Below are 9,041 nucleotides of genomic sequence, written 5' to 3' on the forward strand. Positions count from 1 at the left end.
ACCCTCCCTGGTCCAGCTGCCCCCCTCTCTCCTTCCTTCCCTCCTCCAGCTCTACCTCCGTCCCTGGTCCAGCTCTCCTCATCCCTCCATCCTCATCCCTCCCTCCTCATCCTTCCATCCTCATCTCTCCCTCCCCATCCTTCCCATCTCTTCCTTCCCCACCCCTCTCATCCCTCCCTCATGCCTCCCTCCCAGCTCCCTCTCTCTCCCTCTGCCAGCCATATATAGACATGCCCTGAATGCTGCCCGGTGATAGGCTCTGGGCGCCTCGCAAGTCTCTGTCAACAAATGGCCTCCGTCCCGTTGGTTTTGCGGAGAGCGTTTTAGCGGAGAAGCTGCTGCATTGCTACCGGCCCCTGGTCACTCTCTTCACCTTCACCAAGAGACTGTGTGAGTGAGTGAGTGAGTGAGAGACATAGAGAGATAGAGTGTGTGTGTGTGTGAGAGAGAGAGAGAGAGAGAGAGACAGACAGAGAGATAGAGAGAGAGTGTGTGTGTGAGGGAGAGACAGACAGAGTGTGAAAGGAGGCAGCGCAGAAAGCTGTTGGAGCACGCAGTGTGCTGTAGCGCAGCTGAAGCATTTCAGTCTCTCTCTCTCTCTCTCTGTGTGTGTGTCCCTCTCTGTGGTTATTGCAAGACCTTCCCACTTCTGGCCTGCAGCAGATGGCAGAGCAGGGGACTAGATTAGCAGCAATCCTGGACAGGACGTACCACACTCTCTTTGTGATGAAGGTAAGAGGAATTGAGCTCTTGTCGAGTCGCAATCGGGGGCGAGGGAACGGCTCTCTTTGCTTTTCATTTGTGTTTGTGTGAGGCTGGAGTGGGATTAAAACACTGTTGCTGCTGCCTCTTGTAAGGGAGACTGGAGTCCCCTTTTCTTAAAAATAGATTCCCTCTTGTCTAGTGTGTGTCTGCCTACCCTCAATATATTTCTCTGCAGTCATAGATATTCCCCGATTTAGAAAGAAAGATGCCACTTAAGAGTTGTGTGTGTGTTTTTTTTTTAACAGCTCTTTGGCCCATTGTGTCCCTGTCCATTATCTTCTCTTTACTAAACTCCATTTTCCCAGCACTTCTGGTGTTTCAAGTGATCACCTCAACACGTCTGGAGGGTTCCTGTCTCCTTACCACCCTCTTGGGCACTGAGTTCCAGATCCTCACCATCCTCTGGGGCGATTAGGGGACTTTTTTTTAAAGATAGGCACATGAATATGCAAGGAATGGAAGACTATGGACCGAGGGCAGGCAGAAGGGATTAGTTTAATTTGGAGTCATGTGCAGCACAACATTGTGGGCCGAAGGGCCTGTTCCTCTGCTCTACAGCTCTATGATCTAAGATTGATTTGCCTCAAATCCTCTCTAAACCTCTCGCTTCTCACCTTAAAACTCTTTCCCCATTGACCCCCAACTAAGGGGAAAAGTTTCTCTGTATCTGCTTTCTGCCTATGCCCCCTTGTAACTTTGTACATCTGAGTCAGGTTCCCCCACCCCCACTTTTCCCCAGCCTCCCCTGGGCTTCTTCACATTGGGTCTTGTTCCTTGTATTTTTCTTTTAAAACTCTTCTCCCCCCACAGCCCCAGCTCTCCCCTCTGGCCCCAGTACAGTGTGCACCAGGGTCTAGTCATGTTTGTGAGATCCCCACAGCGTAGAGACTGCAACACACTTTCCCTTTCACAGCAAAGAGATTATTGTGTAACCCCATCTCTGCTCGGTCCACTAGCAAAGCTGCCTCAACGCTCAGTTGGAAGATAAGGCAGACAGATGGTAATTATTTGCTTCCACCTCACTATTCCTTTATTTATTTTCCCCCTCGCTGGCGTCGAAATGAGAGGCTTGATCTCTCCCAATGCCTCTGCAGGGTGAAGTGGGGGGGGGGTTGGGCAAGCCTAGGGGAGAAGGGTAGAGTCCGTGATCACACGGATGGCAAGTTTTTGAGTTTGCAGGAGGGAAGCGGGGGCACTGGGAGAGTCGTTATTGTAGCGCGATGGTCCTGGATTGTGACGTTGGAACCGGTTCAGGAGTGAGGCGGGGGAGGACTGATGTATAGCAGAACGTTAAAATCACAGCAATCAATCCGTCCAGCTCTGTGAGCCTACAGTGTGTGTGTTGGAGGTTGGGACTGAGCTTAAGGCTGAAGTCAACAAGATGGCCTCATCATTGTGGCCTGAATCTGGATCAATACCAGCGCTGATATCAGTGGCTCAGGCTGAGAAGGGGAGGGGGGGAAGGTGGGTTGGAGAAGGGGGCATGCCCCCTTTCGGATTTTATTTTGCTCTCTTGTGAAAAGGCCTCAATGTTGCTGTCTCTGAGGCACTGGTGTACTGATTTGCATCATCCTTATTCCCACTGTTGGAGAGATTATGCTTGCAGATGGTGATAAGCAGGAACCACCAGCCCATTCCACATATGCTAGCCCTCCATCTCGCGTACTCTCACCCTCGCGCGCTCTCTCACATGCACATCCGCCGGCCCCCATTGTGGAAATGAACTCAGTATGATCCCAACTCTGTGCTGAGTCAGAGGAGATGGCTAAGAACCTCAGTGCTAGGTTGCCTGTTCCTCTTTTCTCTTTAAAAAAAAGTGATGTATTACATTTACGTGGCGACTTCCAGCCGCCTCAAAGCACCTTGTAACCAATTAAATGGTTTTGAAGTGGAGTCACTGTTGTCATGTCAGAGCCGCAGTAGCTGAGATGGGCACGGCAAACTGTCAGACTGAGCAGTGGCAATAAGACCACGCAGGGGCAGAAGCAGGCCATTCGGCCCATCACGTCTGCTCCATGTTGGCTGATATGATTCTGAACCCCATTCTCCTGCCTTCTCCCCGTAACCTTTGATCCCTTTACCGATCAAGAACTTATCCCTGTCTTAAATACACTCGATGACTTGGTCCTCACAGCCCTCTGCGGCAATGAGTTGGACAGATTCCCCACCCTCTGGCTGAAGAAATTCCTCCTCATCTCCGTTCTAAAGGGTCGTGCTTCACTCTGAGGCTGTGCCCTCGGGTCCTGGTCTCACCCACTAGTGGAAACATCTTCTCCACGTCCATTCCACCCAGGCCTCTTGGTATTCTGTAAGTTTCAAACAGATTCCCCACTTCATCCTTCTAAATTCCATTGAGTACAGTTCCAGGGTCTTCAACCATTCTTGAATCAGTTACGCTGTTAAGTTCCAAACTCGGGGGCATATTTTTGGACGGGAGGCAATGGCCTAGTGGTATTATCGCTGGGCTGTTAACCCAGAGACCCAGATAGTGTTCTGGGAACCTGGGTTTGAATCCCGCCATGGCAGATGGTGGAATTTGAATTCAATAAGCATCTGGAATTAAGAATCTAATGATGACCCTGGTTGTCAGGAAAAACCCACCTGGTTCACTAATACCCTTTAGGGAAGGAATCTGCCATCCTTACCTGGTCTGGGCCTACATGTGACTCCAGACCCACAACAACATGGTTGACTCTTAACTGCCCTCTGGGGCAATTATGGATGGGGCAATAAATGCTGGCCTGGCTAGCGATGCCCTCATCCTGTGAACAAATAAAGGAAAAAAAAATTGAGGGATGAATATTGGCTAGAACACCATGGAGACCTCTTCTGCACTTTAAAATAGTGTCGTGGGGTTTTTTCCAACAGGGCCTTAGTTTACTGAGGTGTCACATTCTGGTAAAACAGACAAGGGCACAGCTTATACAGTTAAAGGTAGGGCCTTAGGTAGTGCTGCCAAGCAGAGAGACCTAGGGATTCAGGTATATACGTCTTTGAAAGTAGCATCAGGTAGACAGGATGGTTAAGAACAAAAACAAAGTTGCTGGAAAAGCCCAGCAGGTCTGGCAGCATCTGTGAAGGAGAAAACAGAGTTAACGTTTTGGGTCTGGTGACCCTTCCTCAGAACATTGGAATGTGGAACGTTTCGGGTCACCGGATGCGAAATGTTAACTCTGTTTTCTCCTTCAGAGGTGCTGCCAGACCTGCTGGGCTTTTCCAGCAACTTCTGGTTTTGTGGCTGATTTACAGCATCCGCAGTTCTGTCGGTTTTTATTTAGGGTGGTTAAGAAGGCGTTTAGCACGCTTGTTGTCATTGCTTCAGAGCATTGAGTATAGGAGTGGTCAGCATGGACAAGTTGGACCGAAGGGGCTGTTTCCATGCTGAATGACTCTATGACTTTAAATCACAGCAGAGGTTAGAGTGCACACACTAGATGTGGAGTTGCGATGTGGGCAGATACATTTCGGGTAAAAGATAATACAACCACCCAGCAGTAGCAACAATGACTAACTCCAGGCCCTCCTTTTACCAGTTTTAATCATTATTGAAGCACTCATCCTACACCAGGTTCACCAGCCTGATTCCTGTGATGGCAGGGAGAGACTGGATCAGTTAGGATTATATTCACAGGCATTTAGAAGAATGAAAGGGAATCTCATAGAAACCTATAAAATTCTAACCGGACGACACAGGGTAAACACAGGAAGGATGTTCCTGAAGGCCGGGGGAGTCCAGAACCAGGGGGTCACAGTCTAAGGATACAGGGCTGATAGGAGGAGAAATGTCTTCACCCAGAGAGTGGGGAGCCTGTGGAATTCTCTGCCACAGAAAGGGGATGAGGCCAAAACATTGAAATGTTTCCAAGAAGGAATTGAATATAGCTCTTAGGTCAACAAGATGTTGAGAGGACTAGATAGAGTAAATAGCCAGAGACTTTTTTCCCAGGGCGGAAATGACTATTACGAGGCGGCATAATTTTAAGGTGATCGGAGGAAGGTATAGGGGAGATGTCAGAGGTAGGTTCTTCACACAGAGAGCGGTGGGCATGTGGAATGCGCTGCCGGCAATGGTAGTGGAGTCAGATACATTAGGGACATTTAAGTGACTCTTGGATAGGCACATGGAGGATAGTAAAATGTAGGGTAGGCAGGGTAGTTTGATCTTAGAATAGGATAATAGGTTAGCACAACATTGTGGGCCGAAGGACCTGTACTGTTCTATGTCTATGTTCTAAAGGGATCAAAGGGTATGGTGTGAAAATGGAAGCAGGAGACTGAATTGGATGATCAGATGTGATCATAGTGAATGGTGGAGCTGGCTTGAGGGGCCGAATGGCCTCCTCCTGCTCCTAGTTTCCATGATCCTCAGGCAATAGCTGGTATCTAACCGGAGTCAGCAGCCTCCATGTGCAGGTTTGGATGTGGAATATTGAACTATTTGACTCTGGAAAGGCATCACAACTGATGCCTGATTCCTTTTGAGCTTCTGGGGTAGACGGGTCAAGGGGACCATGGATTAGGTGTTAGCCGTGGCTCAGTAGGCAGTACACCCGCCCCTGAATCTCACGGTTCGGGGTTGAGTCCCCCTCCAGGGCTTGAGCACAAAAATCTCCACTGACATTCCAGCGCAGTAATGAGGGAGTACGGCACTGTCAGGGATGCTGTCTTTGAGATTAAAGACATCTCGGATGAGATATAGTCATACAACTGCAAACAGACCCTTCGGCCCAACGCGTCCGTGCTGACCAAGTTTCCCAAACTGAACTAATCCCACTTGCCTGCATTTAGCATCTTTCCTATTCATGTACCTGTCCAAATGTTGTTTAAAAGTTATACCTGCATCTACCACTTCCTCTGGCAATTCATTCCAAATACAAAACCACCCTCTGTGTGAAAAAATTACTCTTCAGGTCCTTTCTGAATCTTCCTCCTTTCACCATAAAAATATGCCCCCTGGTTTGGAACACCCCCTTCCCTAGGGAAAAGACCTTTACCATTCAACATATCTGTGGCCCTCATGATTTTATAAACCTCTGTACGGTCACCTCTCAGCCTCTCATGCTCCAGTGAAAACAGTTCCAGCCTCTCCCTATAACTCAAACCCTCCATTCCAGGCAACAGCCTGATAAATCCTTTCTGAACCCTCTCCAGTTTAATATCCTTCCTGTAACAGGGTAACCAGAATTGCACACAGTGCTCCAAAAATGGCCTCACCAATGTCTTGTACAACCTCAACTTGATGTCACTATCATTCAACCATAGACTGTGGAACTATAAGCATAGCTTTTTCTCGATCATTGTCCATCCCTAAGTTTTGGATCGACAAGAGTTTCCCATGTGTTGATTCCCATTGGATTACAGCTCCACAGAGCCTGACTTCACTTGGGGTGCAGTTTACCAGGCATTGAACTCCACGTGGTACAGTTCACTAGGCACCCACCTCCCTTTTCATGTCTGCTGTCGTTCCTCAGGAGGCTAAGGAAATTCAGCATGTCAGCAAAGACTGTGACCAATTTTTACAGACGCACCGTAGAAAGCATCCTATCTGGAAGCATCACAGCTTGGTACAGCAACTGCTCTGCCCAGGACTGTAAGAAACTACAGAGAGTTGGGAACACAGCCCAGACCATCACACAAGCCAACCTTCCATCCGTGGACTCCAACTGTACTTCCTGTTGCCTTGGGAAAGCAGCCAACATCATCAAAGATCCCTCCCACTCCCGGTTCTTCCAACCTCTTCCGTCAGGCAGAAGATACAACAGTTTAAACACACGGACCAACAGATTCAAGAACAGCTTCTTCCCTGCTGTTATCAGGGTTCTGAATGGACCTCTCAAATTTTGATCTCGCACTTTGTGCACCTTCTCTGCAGCTGTAACGTTGTATTCCTTACTCTGTTCTGTTACCCTAATTCACTTTGTATGGTACAATCTGCCTGTACTGCACACAAAACAAAACTTTTCACTGTACCTAGGTACATGGACAATAATAAATCAAATCAAAAATCTTGTTGGCCATTCTCTGTCTGGGTACAGACGGTTACAGGGAGAGAATAAGATGTAGGTTTAACCTCCAGCCATCATGTTTTGAGCTCACAGCATTAGTGCATACATCCCTTCAATGATCCTCCTCCTCCCCACCCTCTCCAACCTAATCAGTCCCCAGTCCCCACCGTCGCTGTTTGCTCCTATCAATGCTTATTAACTGCACCATGAACCATCTTCACAATGTGCTGCAGTAAGTCCTCAAAACTCCTTCAACAGCACCTTCCACAGAGTCAGAAACAGACCCTTCAGCCCAACCAGTCCATGCTGACCATAATCCCAAACTAAACTAGTCCCACCTGCCTGCTCCTGGCCTGTATCTCTCCAAACCTTTCCTATTCACGTGCTTATTGAAGTGTCGTTTAAACATTGTAACTGTACCTCAGGAAGTCCATTCCACAGCGAACCACCCTCTGTGTTTTAAAAAAAAAAAAAATTGTTCCTCATGTCTTTTTTAAAATCGCTCTCCTCTCCCCTTAAAAATATGATTCCAGTCTTGAAATCCTAGGAAAAAGACATCTACTGTTGACCCTGTCTATACCCCTCATGAATTTATAAACCACAATAAGGTCACCTCTCAATATCCTACGCTCCAGTCTGGATAAATGAGAAGTATTGCATTTTGGTACAACAAACAGGGGCAGGAGTTATATAATTAAAAGTAGGGCCTTGGGTTGTGTTGTAGAACAGAGAGACCTAGGGGTTCAGGTACACAATTCTTTGAAGTTTGCGTCACAGGTAGACAGGCTGGTTAAGAAGGTATTTAGCACGCTTACCTTCATTGCTCAGACCTTTTGAGTGTAGGAGTTGGGACGTCATGTTAAGGTTGTACAGGATGTTAATGAGGACACTTCTGGAGCACTGTGTCCAGTTCTGGTCACCCTGTTTTAGGAAGGATATTATTAAGCTAGAGAGAGTCCAGAAGAGATTTACCAGGATGTTGCTGGGTGTGGATCCAAATCATTTCTACAAATGACAAACAAAAGAGGATCCAGAACCGATCCCAGTGGAACACTGCTGGTGACAGGCCTACAGTCCGAAAAGCAACCCTCCACCACCAACCTCTGTCACCATGAACTCTACCATCTAGAAGGACAGGGGCAGCGGATACATGGGAACCCCACCCCCTCCTGATTCCCCTCTGAGCCTCTCACCATCCCGAGTTGGAAATATATTGCTCCCTTTCCACCCCATGGATCTACAACATTACCCCCACATCTCTCCTACTACCTCTTGTGGGGCACAGCCCAGTTTCTCACGGGGGTGATCATTCACTTAGCTTCAGTAAATGTGCTTTACCAGCAGAAAACAAAGAACTGCAGATGCTGGGAATCTGAAACAAGAATGGAAATTGCTGGAGAAACTCAGCAGGTCTGGTAGCATCTGTGGAGAAAGAAAACAGCATTAATGTTTGGGGCCTTGCAGTGCTTCTTCTTTACAAGCAGTTAGGACAGCGAGGAATACAAACCAGCTTTTGATTTGATTTATTATTGTCACATGTACCTAGCTACAGTGAAAAGTTTTGTTTTGCATGCAGTACAGGCAGATAATACCATACAAAGTGCATTAAGGTAATAGAACAGAGCGAGGAATGCAATGTTTCAGTTGCAGAGAAGGTGCACACAGAGCAAAATCAACATTTAAAATTAAAATTTGAGAGGTTCATTGAGAAATCTAATAACAGCAGGAAAGCAGCTGTATATGAATCTATTCATAGGTGTATATAAACTTTTGCATCTTCTGCCCGATGGAGGAGGGCGGAGGAGAGTATAACCGGGGTGGGGAGGGGTCTTTGATGATGTTAGCTGCTTCCCGAGGCACTGGGAAGTGCAGATGGAGTTAATGGATGGGAGGTTGGCTTGTGTGATGGACTGGGCTCTGTTCACAACTCTCTGTAGTTTCTTTTGGTCTTGGGAAAAGCCGAGCCATGCTGTGATGCATCCAGATAGGATGCTTTCTATGGTGCATCTATGAAACAGTCCTTGTGGACATGCCAAGTTTCTTTTCTCCTTTATCCTCACCTGACATACATGACATACACACATGCACACAACAGACACACACATGCACACAACAGACACACACATGCACACAACAGACACACATACGCAGACATGAGCACATGCAGACAAGCGCACACACGCGCGCGCACACACAACACACACACACACACACACACACACACACACACACACACACACACACACACACACACACACACACACACACACC

The 9,041-nt window shown here is 47.6% G+C and overlaps 1 protein-coding gene across 1 annotated transcript in view; it reads left to right on the forward strand.

The window, feature by feature from the left end:
- Positions 1-253: 253 nt before the first annotated feature.
- Positions 254-9,041, forward strand: part of LOC109923224 (F-box only protein 46) — a 23,156-nt gene continuing 14,368 nt past the window's right edge. The window contains 1 exon segment of the mRNA XM_020523268.2: positions 254-732. The gene's annotated coding sequence lies outside the window, so the exon portion shown is untranslated.

Source organism: Rhincodon typus, chromosome 39 (assembly GCF_021869965.1).
Source record: "Rhincodon typus isolate 14 chromosome 39, sRhiTyp1.1, whole genome shotgun sequence".
Taxonomy (NCBI): domain Eukaryota; kingdom Metazoa; phylum Chordata; class Chondrichthyes; order Orectolobiformes; family Rhincodontidae; genus Rhincodon; species Rhincodon typus.